The sequence below is a fragment of the Dreissena polymorpha genome, chromosome 3 (assembly GCF_020536995.1).
Source record: "Dreissena polymorpha isolate Duluth1 chromosome 3, UMN_Dpol_1.0, whole genome shotgun sequence".
NCBI classification, from domain to species: Eukaryota; Metazoa; Mollusca; class Bivalvia; order Myida; family Dreissenidae; genus Dreissena; species Dreissena polymorpha.
This window is the reverse complement of record NC_068357.1, coordinates 76,581,468-76,606,621: the sequence shown is the minus strand read 5'-3', so window position 1 is coordinate 76,606,621 and position 25,154 is coordinate 76,581,468. Positions and strand designations below refer to the sequence as shown.

Below are 25,154 nucleotides of genomic sequence, written 5' to 3'. Positions count from 1 at the left end.
GCAATCAAAGCTCCCATATCGTCGGATACCTCAATACCGCCGTTTCTGTTTTCAGTTGTTTCCATAGATATATGCGGGCCATATCCGAAAACGCTTTCCGGAAAGATATATAATATGTTTCGTAGATCAATACTCCGGCTACATAGAAGGGTTTCCATCGCCAGATAAATCTTCTGATAGCGTAATACACCTGTTAATGAACGAGATTTATTGCCGTCATAGTTGTCCTATAAGAATTATAACTGATAACGGAAAAGAATTCACTAGCACAGCGTTCACGGAAACCTTAAAATCAATGAACATTGACCACGTAAAAACGACAATATATCATCCCGCGTCTAATGGCATGAACGAGCGTTCACATGGGACTATGAACAATATACTATCAAAACGGGTTCAAGAAAATGTACAATGGGACTTACATTTAAACATGTCTTTAGCGGCAATGAGATTTAGTACATCCGAGACTTCGAAGCACACTCCGTTCTTCTTACTTTTTAATAGAGACCCTATTCTTCCAATAGACAACTTGTTAAAACCTAGACGTTAATATCACGGTGAAGATTATCATAAAATAATATTAGAAGAACAACACAAATCATTTAAAAAGGTATGTTCCCAAATTCAAAAATCGAAACGTAGACAAGCTAATTATGCGAATAAAAATACGATTTAACGTCCTGTGTCGCGTAATCGTTCATAGTTCATGGACGACACATAGTTACTAACAATGTTCATTACTCTTAAATTACCGGTGTATAGCCTATCCTTCGATATCTCGTCATGCGCATATTGCCAAGATGACGAGATTTGCATTAACTACCATTTTCTCGTGTCACGCATGGGACAAGTCGGTCCCTCTCTATTTAGGTTAATTTCTCTGCATAATGTAGGATAAAATATTCAACAACACCATATATCAGTTTCTATTACAATTTAATGTCTAACATACTTAATATTTTCGGTTATACAAATACAGTCTGATAGCTACATGATCGTATCTTTCTCGATCCGTACGCCTCCAAGTCTAAACGCTAACTGTCTGTTTCCCTCTAACATCTGCCCCGTGAAACTCAGTTATGAATCCCATTGGTCAGTGTTCTATGCGTGTTTATTTCTGATTGGCTGAATTTCAACCTACTGGAGAAGTCACTATTCAAGTATGCACACGTTAACAAGCATTGTGATACCAATAAATAATGCAAATACAGCATAAGGCTTGTGTCAACAGCATTGTAACCCCTTTGTTGTTAAACATACACCAGATCCAAATATTTAATCTTTTGACCGTCATGCATACTCGCCACTGATATACTTGTCAATATTTCGTACATAAAGAAAACCCAAATATTTCACCCAATTTCTCATCTTTATTTGACAGATCGTACAATGATATTTGAGACGCAGTCCATTAAAAGGAACGGTCAATCCTGTTTTGAATTCGGGATTTTTAGATGATATTTCATTTAAACAAGCTCATATTTGTTTGCATTGACCTGTTAAGTTGGGATTGTTATAAGTGTTTGTTCGTGACTTTGTTAAACAATACAGTTCCCTTATTCTTTCGGATACCTTTTCATGTATGTTTTTTTAAATATATGCATATTTCCTCAATCAAACTATTAAAATCATCACTCATTCATAAACACTGTCTTTTTACTAAAAATAGTTTCAAAAGGGCGTACCTTACGTGATTTAATTTTGAATCAAAACATGATACTCTAAGATGTGGTCGGTGCCAAATTTTGTTATCGGTCAGTGACATTACAATTGTTCTTTATCGTGCTCATCGGAACGCCAGGAATTCCACATATTTGAAACATGCGTTACGAAAAACAAATAATATATATACATAGCGTGTTAGGACTTCGTGCACTGGGTCTGATATGAACAGAATATTTACAGGTTACACAATTAAATATATTATCTGAATAATTTTAATCCAAATTTTTTCGTCATCGTGTTCCATTTTCACGAAAAGCCGTGGTAGTAGAATGTTTGCTCAGGGCTGACTATTCGATATAGTAAAAACGAATGGCATAATTATTAACACTCCAAGGAGTGTTGAGTGCTGACGTCGCAATCTCTTTTTTATGTCCAATGGTGTGAAGCTGAAAGTGGGCAGCATATTGTATTGTTATACAACTATATACGTTAAGTTATTGATGCAATCATACTTATAAATCTACAAATGGTTTTTTAGAAACATCTACGGTTTAAAAAAAGCAAATTATTATTAGTGTTATTGAGGATGTTTGTGTTGCTGCTGTCAACACTACAACAAGAAGTACTGCTGCTAGTTCTACTGGCACTAGTGATTCTGCTACTCCTAATGGAACGCCGATTACTAATGACACAATACCAATGATGCTTTAACTGTCAATAGCCTAAATGATCGTTGACTTATCAATCATAATGACTGTCTTATATCTTTTGATAACCTCTTCATTTGAAATAAGGAAAGAGAATATCTCTTAAAAAAGAGTTCTTGAAAAACAATCTGAAGGTGACACAAAAGAGCATATCAAAACATATATTATATATTTATATATATATATATATATATATATATATATATATATATATATAGTATATGCATTCTTAGATAAAAATCGTTTTATGATATGGGATCTGTTGTTTTTTTTTGCCCTTTTATTTTTTATTTCGACGTCTTAATTGTGCGTTTTTTAATAATCCATGAGTTATTCAGGGTTATTAAGAAACGCATTAATGCGCTGTGAATAAACCGATATCTATTGTAATTTCTTTCCTCTGCTCCTAAGACATCAATTCAATACCCACATGAGGTTTTGATTTTTCAATTTTCTCGCTTATTTGTTCCTATTAAGTTTTTCAATTTTTTGTTAATATATCTTTTCGTGAAACCAAATGAATATATTTTAATGTAGTGCATTTATGTAAAAAGTAAATACTTTGCATTGCACTAGGAATCCAGTTTTCGCTCGCCATAGTCCCTTTAACACAGCAATATTTTTAAGAATTGGGAATTTTACCGAAGAACAGAGACCCCCAATTATTATAAGTCGTACATTTAATAGACAACCTAGTGGAATACAAGTATTTTAATAGTACCATACAAGGCTATTGAGTATGAATAGTGCGTGATTAAACGACAAGGTTTTCCAGTGTATTTGATTTTCGATCTGTTATTCTCAAACATTGTATTTGTGGGAAGAGGTACGATGAACGTAAACATTATAACTTATACTTTACTATAGCACGAATGTACATCTGAACATTCTTCGGAATTCAAACAGGCGACACGGCATCATACTCATGTGAACGCTACGTGAGAAATATAGGATTGATAAGCCCTCTGCAGCGCAGCGCATCGGTGCTTATGAAATGGCACTAACACAATAGTTGTACATAAATACAAGACAAGGGGCTGTTTTAAAGGAGGACATTGTAAAAAAACACGATTATTTGTAAAGCTGAAGTGGATACTAGATTTATCAAACGCACAATGGTAAGTTCGAAATGCAAAGTTGTATTTTTTAATTGATAATTTGTTTATTAAAAAAGATAAACTACTTATATGAATGTTTGGCCATTATCAAACTTGTTTTTTTTTTCGTGTCTTTAACATTATTAGCTTAAAATGATGACAATTTAAAAATATATATTGTAATTAATTGTAAGTATTTTTCCACATTTTTTTTATACATTTTACCATTACGTATGAACCATATATGTGGACATATATTCTCATGTATTTAGTTTCGACGAATTCAGCTCCTTATATTTTTATTTCATTTGAGAAACATTCACTATTTATTTTCACTTTCAAAGCATTACCTGTAAGTATATTATTATATCCTAGATACAGAATATTGTGTGACAACAATACACCCTTTTTTCAAATTGTAAAATGGACATGGTTAGTGTTATTTATTATTATTCTTTTGCGAAAATTCGTTATATTTGACACGTGAGTTTATTTATACAGAAAGAGCATACGCGACATGAAACATAAATTAGTTTGCTTAGTGGTTATTTGTATTAAACGAGAGAATTGAGATAATTGACATAGCTTACCTAGTCGCTGAGCACGCTTTTGCAATTACGTTTAGTAATTCAAGTTCTTATAATGGTTTCATTTTTTAAGACAAGCATTCGTAACAAAAGACTTTGTGCTTGTTAACTAACTCAATCTCAGTCCCTTATGGTATTAAATGTGTTTTCTTTGACGATATATAGGAACAACACAAGAGGAGTCGGTTTTGCAAGTCCAAACCACCTTGTCGGTTTTGCTGTAGATAAAACAATTCGAAATATTCAACTTGAACACGTGTTTTTTTTAAATTAAATTGATCGCAAATTTCTTCGTCCCATTTATTGAACTCGGTATATTAACTCGCTATTAATGCATACAGAGCCTAAAGTTTTCATGTTATGCCTTTATTTAAAGCTTCTTGTGTAGTGATCCAACTGAATCAAGTGGTTGTAATTTTGTGACGTTTTTTTTTATTTATTGTGTATTATCATGCAATTTGTGTCCTCAGATTAAACTTGTCAACTCTTGTTACAGTGATTTTAAACCTAACCACTCAATGTAAATTGGCTGGACACTTTAGGGTGAAGATCTTACTACGTTCTCTCCACTATTTTTTCATCTTAAATAAATATGTAATTATTAGGTGTTCCCCTGTGGACAGTATCAAAAAAGAAAAAATTGATAGCATTTGTCATCACTTGTTCAACCTTACTCTTATATTCCAATTGAAACGCCACATCGGACTTTAGGACGTAGAATTACACATCAGACAACTTGTAAAATGTACTTACAAAAATTACTCCTCGTACAAAAATGTTATGTAATATTTTTCTCGATTCTGTAAGTGTTATACTTTTATTCGTAAGGGGTGGATCGTTTATTATATAACTATTTATTTCAAAGTATTTGATATTAATAGTTTACAGTGCTAAATACTTTCGTCTTTGCCGTTTGATATTTGTCTTAATTTCAGTTAGCCTCATTTTAACATAAACGAGCATACAACCCCATGTTTATAGCAATTAAACAGTTAGAACGGATAACATTCACTATTATATGTGTATAATTCACTCAGGTTCTAATATATGGCCTTCAATATAAAATTCGTTCAATGTCAAGATCGCACACATTTCAAATTTATCATTCAAATAAAGGATAAAATATGCATTTTCACACTTTCTGTTTTCCGTGTTTCTTATCTTGTCGCAGCTCCTGATTTTCAAGATCAAACTTCAACATAGAACGTTGGATGTGTATAAATTAACATTGGCAAAGTTATGTGTACGCAAATACGTTTTAATAGCCAAATTATGTACGGTACATATTTTATATCGGACAATTTAGGCATTGCACCTAACATAAATACCACTTATAGAAACACTCTTTTAAAAATTAAAAAGATAACTCCCTCTTTTCGTATTTTGCAGAGTAAACTAGTTAACATATTCACCCTGTTCCAACTATTGTTGATTGTGGTAATCGACTGCCTGTCATACCCTGCCTTTGAGATTCGGGAGAATTACAACATACAGTCCAAGGCTATACGACTAGCGAACTGCCAATATGATGACGTTCTACACACAAACTGCTATTAATGTGCGAGACTTTACGACAGCTACGACCTGTATAAAGACTGTGGCCAGGATGTCGGTACCTTCATTGCGGACCTATGCACTATTGGAATATGGAACCCATGGCCCTGACTTATAGTCTATTTTCATTATTGATGTATCTAATGAACCATAACGCGTCGGGGCATAATTTTGATCAGCGTCATTTGGCCATTTAATCAATTAAAGACTTTCAATTAAGAATCCCATTATTGCTTATGAAACAATTTATTAACCAAAACGTTGTTCATATGTGTTGCAACGAAAAATATTTCAGTTAAATATACTAAGTTTTGTGAAAACGAACATCAAACTATAATTGATTTTGATTTCTTGACAATCATGATACTTTCAATTGAAAACAATTTTGTGCTATCAATTATAGTATAATGTATGTCCTTAATCCTTTTACGAAGATAACACTATGTATAAAACATATCTGAATTCCATAAAGTAATGAAAATGCTCATAACATCATCTTTTAAAATGAATTTAAACATGTAGTACATCATTTACTGTGCTTAATTTAATTAATTCTTAACATAATCCCCAGTCAACATAAGGTGGCTTAATCAAAGTATTTATTATATACCTGTTTAATGCTTTTAACAAAATACAGATTGTATCAATCGTTGAAATAAATCCCGTATTACGCCACTCGCTGTTTCCTATTCCGTATTACCAAACTAGCCGGATTTTACTCATTTTACTGAAACCTCGAATTCCATTCTTGACCTTTTTATAGTAACACCTTCCTTGAAAGTGCTAAAAAGCGGCGTTGGAGAACCCTTTCTTAACCAACAACTTCGATTTCATTGCCCAGTCTACTGCGTCATAAACTTCAATAGAATAGCTGGATCTAATTTTAAACGTAAAATATGGCTATATAAATATGGGGACTACACTAATCTAAGACAACTTGTGCAGAATTTCGATTGGAACAGTTGTTGTGATAATAATATTGACATATATACTTCAAATTTCACACGTCAAATTATCAGTCTCTGCGAAGCTACAATCCCGAACAAAATAGTTACAATAAGAACAGCCGATCCTCCATGGCTACATACTAATATTCGTAAGGAAATCCGACGCCGCAAACGAGCATACAAAAAAGCCAAGGCTACTAATTTAGACCGACACTGGCACATCTTTCGTCAACAACGTAATATTGTAAATAATCTTGTCAGATCATCGAAAAAAGTGCACGTTGAAAATCTCGCTTAACTTATACGTGAAAATCAACACTCATCATCCGACTTCTGGAAAATAATAAAAAAATTCACAAATAAAAACACCACACAAAACGAGTTGCCTCCCTTAATTCATAATGGTACCATATATGAGTCACCCCTTGATAAAGCAAATATTCTTAATTCATTCTTCCAATCTCAATCTACTTTAACTACACCAAGTACGAATTTGCACAACCTACATTCCCAAGAGCCAGATTACCCCGTCTTTGAAGATCTAATTATTTTCCGTCAAGATGTCTTGGATTCCATTAAATTGATGAAAACGGGAAAGGCATCAGGTCCAGACCAAATGATTAGTCAAGTTCTAAAGCAAATTGCATCCGAGATTTCAGGTCCACTACAAAATCTTTTTAATTTTTCTATTAGTAATGGTAGGGTCCCACGGAGCTGGAAAGAAGCAACTGTTTGTGCACTTCACAAAAAGTCTGATCCTCAGGATGTTGAAAATTACAGACCGATCTCTCTTTTAAGTGTTTTAAGTAAATGTCTCTAGAGAATTCTCCACAAATATATCTTTAACCATTTAAGGGCTATTAAATTTATAACCCCATCTCAATCAGGCTTCATTCCAAAAGATTCCACCGTCAACCAATTAGTCTCTGTGTATCACTCCTTTTGTAAAGCCCTTGACGAAGGTAAAGAGGTTCGAGCCGTTTTTTGCGACATTTCTAAGGCCTTCGACAGAGTATGGCATGAAGGACTTATCCACAAGCTCCGACTTAGTGGTATCTCAGGCAATCTTCTTTCTTGGTTAAAAGACTACCTACATGAGAGGACCCAGTGTGTTGTAATCTCTGGCTGCCAATCTGACCCATTACCCATAAACGCTGGTGTCCCTCAAGGGTCTATATTAGGGCCCCTCCTCTTTTCATTTATATAAATGACATTGTACGAGATATTCACTGTCCAATTCGCCTATTTGCAGACGACACCACGCTATATATCATCGTCGACAACCCTGTTGATGCGGCTAATCATCTTAACACTGATCTTGCAAAAATTCAATTCTGGGCTGATAAGTGGTTGGTAACCTTCAATCCATCCAAAACCGAATCTTTGGTTGTATCTAGAAAAATCAACCGCCCAATCCATCCCCCTATCTTTTTCAACGACTGCCAAATCACTGAGGTTTCGTCTCACAAGCATCTTGGCTTAACATTTTCTGATACATGTTCCTGGCATGACCATATTGAATCAGTCATGAAGAAAGCATGGCAAAGACTCAATGTAATGCGAACGTTCAAGTTTACACTCGATAGAAAGTCCCTTCTATCGATTTACACAACATTTATTAGACCAATTCTTGAATACGCTGATATAGTCTGGGATAACATTAATACACAAGATGAAATAGAACTTGAGAAGATTCAACAGGAAGCAGCAAGGATAATCAGCGGGGGGACACGTTTGGCATCCTTGCAAAACCTATACAATGAAACTGCTCTCGAACCATTAAAAAATAGGAGAACAAAACATAAACTTACCCACTTCTATAAAATGTATAATTCACTAGCACCCCCATACTTGTGCACACTTATCCCCTCTAGCGTGGGAGAAAGATCTGCTTATCCACTTCGTAACTCTAACAACATTCGCAGTATCCAATGCAAATCACAACTTTTTACACGATCTTTCCTACCATCAACTATAAACTTATGGAACAATTTACCGGAATCGGTGAGAACGGCTTCTTCTCTCTCTGCTTTCAAAGCAAATCTTAGTAAATATAAGAAAATAATTCCCCAGCATTTCTACGATGGGGAGCGGACATCTAATATTCTACATGCGCGTTTACGAATGCATTGTAGCAGTTTAAATGAACATTTGTACTCAAAAAACATTGTACAAAGTCCATATTGTCAATGCGGTGCGATTGAAGACACATATCACTTTTTCTTCAATTGCCCCATTTATGCAGAAAAAAGAGTTATCCTTTTTAACAATCTGTCTAGATTCTTACCCATAACTTTGCAACTTCTTCTTTTCGGTGTTAAAGACGGCTCATATGAAGTAAATTCATTAATATTCAAACATGTTCAGTCTTACATCCGAGATAGCCATAGATTCTAACCCATTTCTATCTCAGGAACAAACCATATTCTGCTTACGATGCCCCGTTCCCGCAACTGCTTCCTTTCCTACCGCAACTTCTCTAATTCTGAAACACTACTCTTCCACTGCTACCCCTTTCCTTCTCCACTTATTAGCTCTTATGCTATCTACATTACTCTGTTATAATTTTTGTATTATAGTTTATATTATTTTTACATTTCTAACCAGTATGCAATAATCTATCACTGTAATATATTGTTCGTAATTTTGACATGTCTTTAAATAGTTGTTATACGTTTGGTTGTTTACACCATTACAGCAGCGCTTCTAACTGACAGAAGAGAGACATAGTATAAGCCTCGAGCTTCCTTCTCAATTCTGTCAAATTGTATTCTACAGCCTTTATGTAAAGCAATACTGCAATTCTACCTGCCTAGCATATTGCTCAAATATAATATGTATGTTTGTATTGTATTGCTTATATGTACTTTCAATGAACTAAATAAATAGTGTTTAAACCAAACTAGCCGGACTACTTTCTTCGACCTATTTAATGACGTCACATTATGCGCACCGAAAAAAGAAAACCTCCTTTGTTTTCTTCGACCCATTTAATGACGTCACATTACGCGCGCCAAAAATAGGAAACCCCCTTGTCAAGTATACGTCGTCTGCAGTTTCTACGGAAAGTAAATATGGCCAAATTTTCAAACGTGGACATAGCGGAATTGTCATCGATCGGTATTTTTGACTTAATTGACGATATTTTTTTTTGTAGATGAACAATTTGAAACGGCTGTTCATAATTCTGGAGAGAATGAAAATGTTAATAGCACTGAATATTCTGAAAAAAGTGCATTGTCCACTCTTTTAGAAGCAGGTGTCCAGCTGCCCAATGATAGTTACTCTGATCTGCATCAAAATATAGATCTATGTTCACAAGACCAAACAATCAAATGGAACATATTAATAGTAATGCTCAAGATGAAACACGTAAACCACCAACATTTGTAAATGTAACAGAAGATGAAAAGACAAATTTTGTTCAAAGTATGACAAATATGAACACAAACCGCAAAACTGAATTAATTTATATTTAATTTGTTATTTAACACGTTTTATAGCTTTTTGCTAATTTAATCAAGAAACAAAACGACGGTTAGAGCCAAGAACGTTTAAATTAGAACAAATTGTAGATATTTTAGACATTTATTGTAACAAATGTGTCTGCACAAAAGCAATCACCAACGATAATGTTATAAATGCTGTAATACAGTTTAATATTCACAAATAAAAAAAGAGCACATATATTCAGGTTGATATATTCTATAACATAAAACATAGCATTTTAACACGTTTTTGCGATATGTTTGTATTTGTTTTATACAGATGATAGTAATACACACATTTTGAGAAGACTATTTAGTATTAACGAGAAGTGTTTGTCCGATCCTTTTATTACAATATAGTGACCAGATATACAGAAATCGACGTTTTAGCAAAAAAAATCTGCACACTTTATTATTATAAATGGGAAGAAAAATGCTTCGAATGTTGGCAGTTTGTGATGGGACCCTATGTGAAGTTGGATTAGTGTTTATTATTATCATAATTATTATTTAAACTAGTGTGGAGAATAGTTCATGGTAACCCACCACAAATCACACACTCAAATACTTCTGATTCAAGTGGATAAGTTGTCAATTACTGGCATGAGGATTTGCTTTTGATACTGGTAATTCGCTTTAAATCGCCATCAGCTTAATTCGAGCAGCAGAAACACGGTATAAGACAAAACAAACATTGTTTGATTTACACTCTTAGTCGATGTGTTATTTTGACGTTACTGAATTACGTCAATGTTATGTCATGCGTGTACGTGTTTCTGAATTCAAACTTGAGCAACTGTTTCCATGACTGCAAGGAAATAGGGATTTGAAAAATGACGTCAACGTGGCACTGTGATGTGGGAGGTATCGGACAATTGTTATGTGCAGAAGTCACACAAAGTACACTCGTATAAACCTGTACAAAACAATGAGAATGGAATAAAATTGTTGTAGAACTGTAAAATATTCCAGAAGCAACAGTGCTTCAATTAAGAGGATAAATTTAATAAACATAAAATGGTAAGTAATTTGGTTTTAGTAATATTGATCCTTCATTTTACATCATAATAATAATTATTAATTTCATTTTAAAAAATGTAAAAGCAAAAAAAAACTCATTTTTCATTATTATTTATTGATGGCGTTATTGCAGCACAAAATGAACAAAAGGGTAAAAATTCCGCTTTTTATTATATATTACACGCATATCATGACGCAAAAAGTGTTTACTTTAAAAACTATAAAGCTAGTGTATAAGGGTGGTTTGTTTTTGTATAAAATTTAAATGGTAATGCAAACAGATTAATTACGTTTAAATATTTTATGATTTATTCTGAGCCAAGTGTGACGTTTTGAGTTCCTTACAATCAGTTTAAACCATACGCCTTTTCATTTGCCTTTCCGTTGCGGTTACCGATTTTTATTTATTTGTGTTTGTGTTTCTTTAGGACTAATGTGCCTTTTATTCGGTGCATATGGGTTTTGTCTTATGGTTGTGCATGCGTTACTGTTCATACGATCACCTTTTTTAATTAGGTTTCTCTCCTGTCAGTTCAACAGGGGTTCCACGTGGTGCATATTTCCTTTATGTGCGATTTATTTTATTCCAAATTAGCCCTTTACATAATAGTATAAATGATTTGTTGGTTGAGCCCGCTAGCGGCCAACTCGATAAAGCAGTCACAATGTTCGTGTGCTTGTGCGAAGGTGTGCGTATGTGCATGTTTGCATCTGTCCGAGCTTTTCCGGACTGTAACAGTCTAATTAATTTTTCAATTTTATAATAACTTACACCAACTATCCATCATAATGCAACGGTTTTCGAGAGGCGCTAGGTCGAATTTAGCCATGCGATAGCTATTCAGAACGGATTTTTTTTTATTCATTATCCAATTTATATCACTTACCACAAATTTCAACAATGATTAGACGTTTGTCGCGTGTAACATCCGTCTCCCCATCTTAAAGGTAAAGGTCACACAGATGTATTATTTGTCAAAAATCTGCATACATGATATGTAAACATGATTGACAAGGGGCTCGACATCTTGCAAAAAGGCATCTAGTTTAATAAGATTAGTCCCCCATCATACCAACTGAAAACGTCAATTATTTAAAAGACAATATATTGCTATTTTGTTCGCACACATGTGTATTTGAAAAACATTTTGTTTTATCTTATGTTGTTTTATTGCTCAAATGTAATGTATTGTCCAGACGGAATGCCATTTGCCTTTAATTTACAATTGGGTTGATACGAGATGTTTAATCCCGGTGATCTTATATCTTAATAACACTTTAAGTGTATTTATAGTTTTATTCGTTATTAGTTTGTATTTTTTATATATTTAGTCTGCCTTCTTTAAGTATATATTTTTTATGTTTCAAACAACAAAGTTTGACGTTAATTAGTTAATAATATTTTATGCTATAATTACGCCCATCAAGTAAAATAGTTAAAACATAAACAATAGTTTTGACCTGTTTCCAACTTCGAGTGTCAAAAGCATCCAGTTCCTAGCCATTAGGCCTACATAGATAAGTGTACGTGTATTGAACAATTACACTAGTTAAAATCAGTTACAAAGTCAATTATCAAATCTACAAATATGTTCAGATTGTTTAATTTGTTTTTCAGAAATGGGCACCACTTATGTAAACTTGTCATATCTCTTAGTTATTATATTTGTTGTTTTTTCAGATTAAATTCGTTCATTTATTAATCCAAGTGCAGCTGTTATTGTTTGTGATGATCAGCTGTCTTTCCTTCCCATCCACTGAGATTGAGGAGGAAAGCAACGTCAAGAGATCATACGCAATCCGAATGGGTAGATGCCCGTTTGATGAGGTATTGCGCAGAAATTGTTACTCGTGTGCGCGACTCTACGACAGCGTTGTTCTGTACCGAGATTGCTGCTATGGTGTCGACAGTGTATGTTCAACAGGAGTTTGAAAATCTATACATGAAATCAAAGAAATGCCATAAGTTGCATCACGGCTGTCAACCTCAGCGACAAAAACATCACAGCTTTATTTTAACAAAAAAAAACACAAACAAACAAACAATAATAGCACAACAACGGTTGTTGGTGAATCTCAAATTTTGAATAATACATGATCAAAATAAATATATCTTTGTGATAAAAACCATGACTGGGATTCATTGTGTGTAAGTGTTTTCTTCTAATGCGCATGATGACAAAATATGAAACCGAATATGAAATAGCATTAATAACACACTGTTTCTGTTTTTGAATTTTTATTACACTAGAATTAGTATGTGCAATAAATTTATCCCCCGCTCCATATCTTGACCAAGGTGTATCAATATAATTATGTGTGGCTGCATTCTTCGCCGAGTGTTCACGGACGACTTGCACCTCCGTGAGCATGTGAAAGTCGGCTGAAATAATCGGTATCATACCATAAACCCACACCTTCATCTTTTCAGCTTCAGAAATTGAATAATTGTATCCATAATCGATTCTTTATTTTAACTTACACTATGTTACATTTACATACTAATATCAATTGACTGCATCATTTAATATTCGCTTGAAAATTAGTGTAAATGCACATCTTTAGGTAAAAACATTTTTATACTCTTTAAGTGATTATATAGATAATCTTAAAATCATAACCCGCATAATTGTTTGGACTGCTGCACAATACGTTTGAAATGTGCAGATATCCATGTTGAGGACTCGTGAAATCCTGTATTTTCTCACACATATTTTTGCATATTCTTAAGAAAAACATATCATAACAAAATCCTATCATGACAGAACCCTATCATAACAGAAGCCTTTCATAAAAGAACCCTTTCATAATATAACCCTATCATAACAGAACCCTATCATAACAAAACCCTTTCAGAACAAAAACCATATCATAACAGAACCATTTCATAACAAAACCATATAATAAAGAAAACCCGCAAAACATAACCCTATCATAAATGAACAAATCATATATCTGTTGCACAATAATTGGCGCATCTCTATACATCTGTCACATTCTTTTGTGTTTAAAAAAATAATGTGTTTTAAAGAAAGAGATGCACGCAACTGTACCCATTATTTTCAGAGAACACAATACATTTACAAGAAGAAGGCTTATTATGGTTTAGAAAAAAAGATATAATCTGAGTTTACCTCATTCTCGTACGTATTGCACGTTTCTATTCATGCTTCTCGAATTCCCCATATGGTCGTATAACAGTATCTATCATGTGCTAAAACAGATTAATCTGGTTTATGGGTAGGGCATTTTTTGTGAAAATTGAAATTAATTGAAAGCTATTCTATGCAAGAAGAAAGAAAATATTGCATCAGTCACGAACATTTTAACACTGTGTGAAATGTTTCTTGAATTTCTTGTAGTTTTAACAATTTAATGTGGGACAGACTGTTAGTATGCCACAATCAGAATTTGTTTTTCTAATATCATATGAAGACGGATTGGTGATGATCAGACTTAAATTATATATACTGCTTTCATTCTAATGATTCTCACTTTGTTATGGTTGTTTTCTTTCTGTATAGATGTTCTTATATAAATTCACACGCCGAAGTGTAGTTAAGTATTTTCGTGTAATATTAATCAGGTAATGCTGTAACAAATCCATAAAAATTGTGTTTATTGTCAAGGATTCCAAGGTTACTGCTATTTTCAGTTTGTCTTAATTATAAAGAAAAAAAAAACATTAAAACAAGCGACAATGGGTATTCAAATAGAACGTACGTGCTTACAATTAAGAAACAAATTAATAACATGAATGCTATTTCAAAGCTCCATATTTAAGGATGTAGGGGTGCTGGATACTGTTCGACTGCTAATACAGCTGGTTTTGCTCTGTATATATTAGGACAATAGTCAGTGGTTACAACTCATTTTATGACCCATCATAGCATGTGTTTTCTAAGGTTGTATTTATATGCAATAATAAGAACCATGAAATGCACTTTGGTCTGATATCAAATGCTATGTTATGTTCTTTTCAAGAGGCTCGCATTTCAATTTGATTTTGTAAAGTTTTTCGTAAGCTATAAACATTAGAAAGTTGCAGTCTTGTACCCCTCCATTAAGTCTTTTTCTAGAAAAAAACTCTTCAGTCCCTTGAAATCGTAATCGTATAAGATTGCCTTAGGACTTTTAAAGCGAGATTATACGATTTTTATAAGTGTTAAATTGTAATATATTGATAAAAATATGTTACAATAACACAAAATAGGCAGAAAATTATACATTGAAGAAGAATTTCATAAAATGCAGCGAAGACAAATTAGCGCCCCGAGCCGATTGTGACGAAGATATTTCATGCATATGTTCCTACAATAACCGAAGCATTCGTCTTATTAGTTAGTGTTCGTGTATCGTGTGAATAGATATCGTTGCATGAATTTAAAATGAACCGTTACACTAATTTAAGATTCACATCGTACATGCATGATATACATGCTGGCGAATTCGACTGTACAGCCTTTTTCGATTTCAGAATTAAATATCTGGCTTATTTCGCATTTTTCGACACATGTTCTTCTTAACTTTTATTTTAATTTATATTGAAATATATGTATAATAAGTTTTTTACACATTTTATATAAATTCACAAATATTTGACAAAATCGTATAATCTCGCTTTAAAAAGATTTTTTAGATTGACCACATTAGCAATTGAATGCTTTTATGGTGCACCTGTAATTTGTACATGTTGAGCATGATGAGAAAATAAATACAAAAAGCACGCGACTTTATAATATTGATCCTTCTTTTCTTAAATAACGCCCTTACACATATCGAAATTATGTTTATAAAAAGTTATGTTTATATAAGGTTATGCTTAAAAAAAAAAGGTCAATTCAACTGTTGCTAAACAAACGTAATTCCGGTCAATGCATACACTTTTGATGGTTGTTTTGCACTGGATCTTTGTGTTTTAGTATCTTGCATGCAGACTTTGGTGGCATTCGGGTCGAGATCAAGGTCAATCAATTCCAAAAATATGGCATATGTTAAAAAGACTGAGCTCTAAAGAGTCATTTGTTTCTGGTGTTTTATGTCGGTAGTTATTTAGTTAATGGCTTTAAAAGTCACTGTTACTAAAATTAGAAACCTTTTTTATTTTACATGCAGACCAATCTAGGGACAGCACACTTATAAAAATGAAGCCGGGCGTTAAATTAAGTGGTATAGCTTAGAACACATGCGTCGTTTTACTTGTTTTAATTAATTTTATATTGAAACATTTTAGCAAAGTCGTGTGTCATTTAGCTATTGGTATTTTGCAAGACAATATTCAATTAAAAGTGGAGGCAACGCAAAAAGTATAGACATAAATTGTGAAATATTCTTACTGGAATAAGAGATTACTGTGTGTTAACACTATTTTACCTTTTGTAATTTGTGATTCAGTTTTCAAGAGTTTCATTATTGTAATAGTTATTAGAAGAGAACTGACATTTTGATGTCAAGGTATAAGTCTCATTCCGATATAATAAATTTACTGATAAAGGTTCGTAATTCAATATTGCAATAACAAATACCAATGTCAGTATGATATAACTAATTTCATATATTAATAAATATACATAATATTGATAACAAAAAACATTAATTGCCATAGCTTTACATTAAATTTCAATACGTGTTTTTGCTGTAACACCTGAGCATTTCATTCCGATTTTTTTGTATTTAGCTGTATTAGTTTCATAGTTGCTAAATTTTATCTCAATAAAATCTCCAACATACCGACCTATCAAAAGTACATCAAACTCTTACAAGCAGCGATTATTACATGGCTTGTATCTACTAACAGGGAGGTTTGAATGCATGAGGACACAGTTACCGTTAACTCATCCCTAACTATATACAGCGTCACTTAGGGTGGTAGTGAAAAACGAATGGTTGATTGAATAAACCTCATTTATGCTTTATAAATGTTTGTTAAAAAGGTAATGACACTCTGGATATAGTATAAAATTCATAGCCACTCAGTTACTAATAAAAAATTATCGAAAGGGGTGTATTGGACGATTTTAGGTGCATTCATGTGCACAAGTTTAAGATTACTAAAAGGGGCCTTGTCACGCTTTGGTAAATTGACAAAATTGAAAAAAAATATTTCAGAATCGCACATTTTTCTTGAAGTTATGATATTTGTGAGGAAACAGTTATACTGAACATTTACCATGCTCTAAAATATTCATTATGTGCATCTTTGGCGATTTAAAGACCTGAAAATTATAAAGCGTTGCAACGCGAAACGATTTAATAATTTGGAGAATTATGTTGTTGTTGTATTTTTTTGATACTACCAGGATTGCATATATGAGGTAAAAATACATTGGAAATGGTATACGAGCGGATGGTCTAGTGGACAGAGCGGTAGACTTTTTGCTCCATGGATCCAGGGGTCAGTGGTTTGAGCCCCGTCGAGGGTTACTTTTTTTAAAGTCTTTAATTGTATTGTTGTTGTTTTACTGGAGATTTTTAGACCCAATGTTTACATTTATCAATATAAAGCATTTAATGACAAACTTCAAAACATGCCAACATCTTTGAAAAGACCCCTTTAAGTTATTTAATAAAAACAACTTTCAACGTCTTCATAAAATTAGTATACATACTCGCACCACAAATAATTAAGTTTTTTATGAAGCCAGTACACAGCACAATGACAAATAAATCGCAAATAAACAAATACAATACAATGTTTGCATCCAGCCATTCTTGCTGGTCGATACTGTTTTTCGACTCTTAATTACTCATTTTACTGCAACTAACTGAGACTAACCTATGAGTGCGGCATTCTAATTCAATAGAGTTGTGTTCAGCGTATTTACGTATGCAATTAGAATCAGATATTACTGATAAAATCCATTAACTAGACTTCTTACGTTATTTAAATCAGCCATCAGCCGTCAGGTTTTAAGTACTGTGCTCTCTAAGGAAGCATATGGAAAAATCATATTGTTCATTGAAGAAGTTACCGTTTACTTAATGATAAGCGAGAATGTCAAACAAGCCATATACAATCGAAACATTCGAATGTTTTCTGTTTTATGATTTGTTCTTTTACAAATATTTGAATTAATTTTAAACTCTAAACATTACGTATTCTCGATGATATGAACAATATTCATCATTCTTAATAAAATTTACAGAAATTACGGCATGATGGAGACAGAAAAAAGTTAAAACTTATCTCAATGAATCAATCCGCCTAAATGCATTTCTACCCGCGCGAATCTGCTTTAGAGAATGATTTACTGAATGGATACAAACATGTCACGTCATAGGCGGCTCTTGTACCTGTTTACCTTAGTGACGGTGTGTGTGGTTCCACGCTTGCCTCAGCAGACAAGGGGACAGTGGCCGTTGTACCCGTCGACCTAAGTGACGGTGTTTGTGGTTCAACGCTGGCCTCAGTAGACTCGTTGGGTTGCTCTTGTACCTGTCGACCTAAGTGACGGTGTTTGTGGTTCAACGCTGGCTTCAGTAGACAAGGGTACCGCGGCCCTTGTACTCGTCGACCTTAGTGACGGTGCGTGTGGTTCAACGCTTGCCTCAGTTGACAAGGGTACGTCGGTCCTTGTACTCGTCGACCTTAGTGACGGTGCCTCAGTAGACCCGTGGGGTGGCTCTTGTACCTCTCGACCTTAGTGACGTTGTGTGTGGTTCAGCGCTGGCCTCAGAAGACTCGTGGCTTCAACAACGAAGCGTTATTTCACCATTTGGGGGTTAATTAACCCTTTACCACTTAGATACGTATGTTGACGCATTTGTAGTCCTTTAGAAAGTTAAATTTAATTAAAAACCTGTTTTACTAGATTCAGCTTAAAAGGCTTGAACCCTTAGATACTGATGAGCAGCCCACAGCTTAAAACCTGAACAGACTGCGAATAACTCGAAGGCTGTTCCGGTTTTATGATGTTTGCACATGGCCATTTTCACTTTGCTACTAAGTGTAAACTGGTTAAACATCGTCAGCGCAGTTTATTTATCAATTATCATGGTTCAACAAATAAGTTATTTCATTATGAAAATCAATACGACCCATTGTTACGCAACATCTTATAGTGTCGTAATAACTTAATAAGGTCAAGAAAGTAAAACTTATGCTTAAACCAAAATTGACATGCGACTGCGTTATATATTATGTAAGACAAATATGTTATATTAATATTTTGGACATCATTCACAGATATCGAACTGTTCAATAAAAGATACTAGTTCAAAGTTACCCTGCTTTATATTTAATTAAAAACGTAAAGATAAATATTCGCAATTATAAAACGATTTCCCTTCAGTTAATGTATAAACCATCTGTCAGGGACAATCGAATATACACTGAAATAATTGACGTTATCATGACTTATTTTATGCTTTCCGTTGGTTAATAGACAAATATCAGTGAATTAAAACTGATAATTTCACTGTTTCAAACAGTGAAAAGTAACAGTGAAAATTATCGATATTTTTCACTGTTTACTGTGAAATGACGACATTTTTTTACGAAATGACGTCATTATCCCAGCGAAATTCTTTAGTTAAACTCTTTAACAATGTATATAAACTATGAACAAACAAATAAAATAAAAAGAAAATTTGTTGGATTCGGTGGAATATCGATTGTAATTCACTCGTGATCATAGAAAATATATGTTTTCACTCGTGGCTGCACCACTCGTGAAACTATTATTTTCTATGATCACTCGTGAATTAAAATCGTTAGTCCACCGAATCCAACAAATATCATCTATGTATTTGTAGGCCTGATGAATAATATTGGATTATATTCTGTATTGATGACAATTTTCGGAATTAAATATTGATGCATAACCTGTAGTTTTTATACCAGACGCTATAATTGAAAATATTGGCATACATGTTTCGGGAAAAACTTTCGTGCACGTTCTTTGCAATTTTCAAAACATAAATTACATCGAGGAAATATGAAAAAAAAAAACCACCAAGATGCATACCTTCGAGATGTTGACGGAATTAATGATAACCACAGTGTATTACCCACCAATCATTTTTATTGCCGGAATGTCATTGTTTACAGAGAAAAGAGTGAGGGAAAATTTGCTATTTTCTAATAGTAAGAGCATCCGGTCCTAACGAAAAATGCACGCACGCGCTTACATGTTTTCACTTGCATTCGAAAAGTTTGTGCATTATATTCCAACCAGATTTTAGGTTACAATGAGATCAATCAACGCAAAACAGTCGAATCATCAACACAATACAAATTATGACGTTTTAAAAATACTTGACAATCGAATGGCATACACGACCTTAAGTTAGTAAAAAAATGTTAGAGGATCTTTCACAAAGGTTCGTTCGTTCAGTAAAATTTGTTTTATGATTCTACTTCCTAGCATAGTTTTTCAGGATCATAAGTATTTGCTTTTTAATCGGTGACGTAAACACTGTCACGCTTCAGATCAATTATATTCTGTGAACGTTAAATGCTTAAATAAAAGAGAACAAATTCCCTTTAGCAGAACATAATAACTTTCCTTTAAGAAAACACACACCTTCTTTAGATAAGTGTTTATTTAATAAACTTATTCGTATACGTGTTTTGAACAAAGAGATGTGCGAAACATTCTACTTCATTTTCAGAGGGAAAATATTTATTTTTTATTATTGAAATGGTTTAGAATTGTGTATAATCCGACAAAATCACACTGTTGTTTGAAGCATCTTTATCTTAACACTACACAACTTGATAACTCATTTGGTTGTTATTACAGTGGCAATCCTGTGCTAAAACTGTGTATTGTTTAAACGAGTTGTGGATCATACCAGTATTAAACAATAGAATAATTGTTCACAAAAAGAAAATACATATTTCAACGGTCACGACCAATACTTTTGATACAAAAACAACATTTATCTTATGATTAAACTTTATGTGAACTTTGAAATTAGTATAGCATGCAGTTTCAAAAAATAGATATGCGTGGCAACAGGGTATATTATTATTTTTTATATAAGGGGATGTAGAAGAAATATCAATTATATATAATACTACATGATGTTATAATAAATAAAAGCAATGTTTTATAAAAAAAAATGCTTTTATAAAATGATTAAGAAGTACATATTTTCTTTACTGATAAAGGTATTTATCTTTGCTATAAATGTCTCAGTAAAGATTATTACTAGAATGTAATATAACTATAACTCATACAGAACACATAAGTTTGAACTATGCAATTTAACAAAAAAAGTAAGGATGCTATAAGTAAATAAATTGACAATATGTAGTCGATCGTAAACGAACAAAAGTGAATGTAAAACACAAATAATTTGTATATTATTTAAAATTCTGAAAATCAAGAAACTCGTTTACTGATACAGCTTGAGATCTTTCGAATTCAGTGAAATAAGATGGTGGCAATCGTCCGATTAATGGCTGATCAGATACGTGCAAATTGCAATACAACGTTTTTAGATTGTGTAATTTGAATATGACAGAACAAATGCATCCACACTCAATAGTCTGTTTTTAGTTACATTTGTATAATGTATAATTTTAATTTGACAACTTGTTATTCAGCAAAGGGTAATCACACAATAAAGTATTGACAGAATGATCAGTGTTCAAAACTTGGTGTTTTCAGAAGAGTCATAAAATACTACGGTATGTAGTAGATATATTTGAACTAGAAAAAAAACACCTGTATTTGTGGTCATTATGCTCATTAGTTCTTCGAAAAAAGCTCGACAGTTGTGTACTGTCTCAATATGTTCGAAAGGTAAGGCTTCGGCGCCCTTTTTGACCATACTGGTCTCTACTACGTATCCTTACCAAGTCAGTTACAGTCCTATCATTATGAACTTACCAGATAACAATGTTTAGCATAAATAAATATAGAAAAAAATCCCATGAGAAGGATACAATTACGATAATGTTCAATGTTGGTTCATACACCATAGTAGTCAGTAATCAACTGTTGAAATAAAGTATAGTATAAATAGGATATGAACATAATATTAATATCAACAGTTATCACTGACAACAATCACTTTATAATAATGCAATTTCTATAATTGCTGAAACACAATACTAGATCTCCTTTTAAGGGAGTTAGAAAAAATCAAACACAAATGCCACTTCAACAGAATGAGCAACAAGGCCGGCTGCCACCCACTGCGGCATTTCATACGCGCACTGAAAATTCAACGGCTTATGCTTTTTGTTCTGATTTATTGAGACAAAACTTTTAACGTAAAAATACCTTATTCATACATCGGATCGAAATCACTTAGTATTATAATGCTTATTAAGCATACACATAAGTAGTGTCGACGTTGACAAACAACAAATAGCATTCAACAAATTAAATTGCCATACATACCGATGATAATGCAGAATATAAGTGAAGCAACAAATGTGTGCACGATCTTCAAACAATCGAACCCCCCCCCCCTTGTTGACTTCACACGATTCCAGAATCGCCTATGTGGCCATGGCAGCTGTCCACTTTTAAATTCTTCCTCTCTCTTAAATGATTTTGAAGTAACTTACTATGTAGCTTGACGTATTCTTCGAATGCACAGCATTTTTTCAGTTTACATCTGTCTTTTTAGCACCAGCCGTTACACTACAATTATTTAAATTTAGAATAATGTCAAGTTTATTCTATTAATTTATTTGATTTGCATACATCATACAATTTAACATAATAGATATAGAGTTTTAGCAATCAAAAGGTTTAAATTTTCAGTGTGCAGACATTCAGATCCAAGACCCTGAAGAGCGATATAATTAGCAGAATTTTTTTTTTATTTTTTTTATTCAATATCATACATACAATGTAAACATGTATATGATCATACTGCATAGTGACTGTACAAAGCAATAAAGTTCAGACATGTTATACAAGATATGCTTATATATATTTTTTAGAGAGAAAAGAAAAGAACAACAGAGGAAAAGTTATGAAAAAAAAAAAAAAAAAAAAAGATGAATTGTATAAAGTCGGAAGAAAGCATACTGGACTTGTGTGTTTTGTTGTATATGCACAATGATCTTGTCAGATTGAAAAAAAAAATATAAAAAAATAAACAAAACTATTTTAGAGAGATAAACTAACATTAGAATAAAATGTATATAAGTGGACAAAAACATTATGAGAATTTAATCCTATTCCATTTTTGTTCAAAGATTTGTAATGTGTCATTACTGAGGGCTATTTTACTTTCTCAATCTGGATTTTTAGTTTAAGACTATGGACAAAACAATTAAAATTTGGTACTTGTTTTTTGTACTTCATGTTTAAGATAAAATATTTCATCAATATAACCATAAAATTCACAATATTATTACAGTCTATTGATTTCAATGAGTTAATTCCGAAACTTACATTTAAGAAAGAAAGTTTAACGTTTAGTTGATGTTGTTCAAGAAAAGATATTAATTGATTCCAAATAGGCTGTATGTGTTTGCTCTCCCAAAAAAGATGTTCTATAGTTTCAATGTTTTCACTGCAGAAGTCACACAGATTTGAGTTAGATAATTTGCATTTAAAGAGATATTTATTTGTAGCTATAATTCTATGGATGTATTTATATTGAAAATTTCTCAGTGTGCTTTCAATGGTTGCTTTATATGGCATGGTAAATATGTGTTTCCAATTAAGTTCCTTTTCTCCAAAAAGGACTTGCCATTTATTTTGGATGTTGGAGTTTTCTGTAGGGTTTTTGATTTGTAGTGTGTAAAATATTTTATTTGTTTTGTTTTTTCTTCCAAGTATGTTTTCTACAAATGTTGTTTGAGTACATGGAGTATTATTTGTATTGATTTCAGATTTAATATGTATGGGTATGCTTTTGATTAGTGTGTAGTACTTCAGAAAATTATTTGAAGGTATTCCGTATATGTAGCATATATTATCAAAAGAGTAGAAATCCTTAATTCTGTAGTCAAATAATTGGTCGACATATTTAATGCTTCGTTCAAACCAGTCTTTATAGAAAAACGTCTTATCGTTTGAAGTTATGTCTTTATTGTTCCATAAAATTGTTTTACTGCTGGTTTGGGTTTCTAAGTTATGAGTGACATCACTCCACGCTGATAGAACATCAGACAGAAATATGTTTTCGTTTGCAATTTCATGTAAGATAGTATTGCTGATGTTACATTCAAAGAGTAAGGAGTCACCATATTTTTTTAGGATTTTCTGGTAGAATAATTTCCATTTACTCGTATTGGTATTATCTAAGTATCTTTTAACCCAGCTGCATTTGATTGCATTCAAGAATGAGTCAATGTTCGTTAATTGGATACCTCCATTTTCTACAGATTGAATTAACTGAGTTCTTTTTATTTTATCAGGCTTACCGTCCCATATGAAATTAAATATTGCTGATTTTATATCGTGAATAACATCATTTGGTGGATTTGGGAGAACTGTTAATACATATATTAATTTAGGGAGTGCAAACGTTTTCAATACTGTGTTTTTTCCGATAAGTGTAAGTTTACGATGATGCCATGATTTTAAGCAGTTTTTAAAATTCTGTAATTTAGGTAGTATGTTTTTAAGAACTGTGTCCTTTTCATTATTTGTGAAAGTAATTCCTAATGTTGCGGCTTCATCGGATGTCCAATTAAATTTCATTTCTTTTTTATATTGAACATTACTTTGTTTTAATTTACCTACTCGTAGCACAGTACAATTACTTTTGTTTAGTTTAAGACCCGATGTCATTCCGTAAAGGGTTAGCGCCTCTATTAGGTTATGGAAAGAATCGTAATTGTCGTTTAAAAAATAAATGGCATCGTCAGCAAATAGGGATTGTTTGATTTCTTCGTCAGGTTCTAGTGATATGCCTTTTATGTGTTTATTTGATTGGATGTGATGTGATAGATACTCGATGCAAATAATAAATAGCGATGATGAGAGTGGACATCCTTGTCGAACCCCTCGTTCGATGTTAAAACTGTTTGAAAAGAAGCCATTGTTAATGATTATACTGTTAATATCGGTATAGAATAGTTTGACCCATTGAATGAGACTTTCACCAAAGTTCATATTTTCTAAGCAAGAGAACATAAATGAATGATCAAGCGAATCGAATGCCTTTTCAA

General features: G+C 32.8%; 1 long non-coding RNA gene across 1 annotated transcript; it reads left to right on the top strand.

The window, feature by feature from the left end:
• Nucleotides 1-10,920: 10,920 nt before the first annotated feature.
• Nucleotides 10,921-13,351, top strand: LOC127874828 (uncharacterized). Its single transcript, XR_008047122.1, has 2 exons — nucleotides 10,921-11,065; nucleotides 12,747-13,351. It is a non-coding gene; the product is annotated as an uncharacterized LOC127874828 (long non-coding RNA).
• The last annotated feature ends 11,803 nt before the right edge of the window (nucleotides 13,352-25,154 follow it).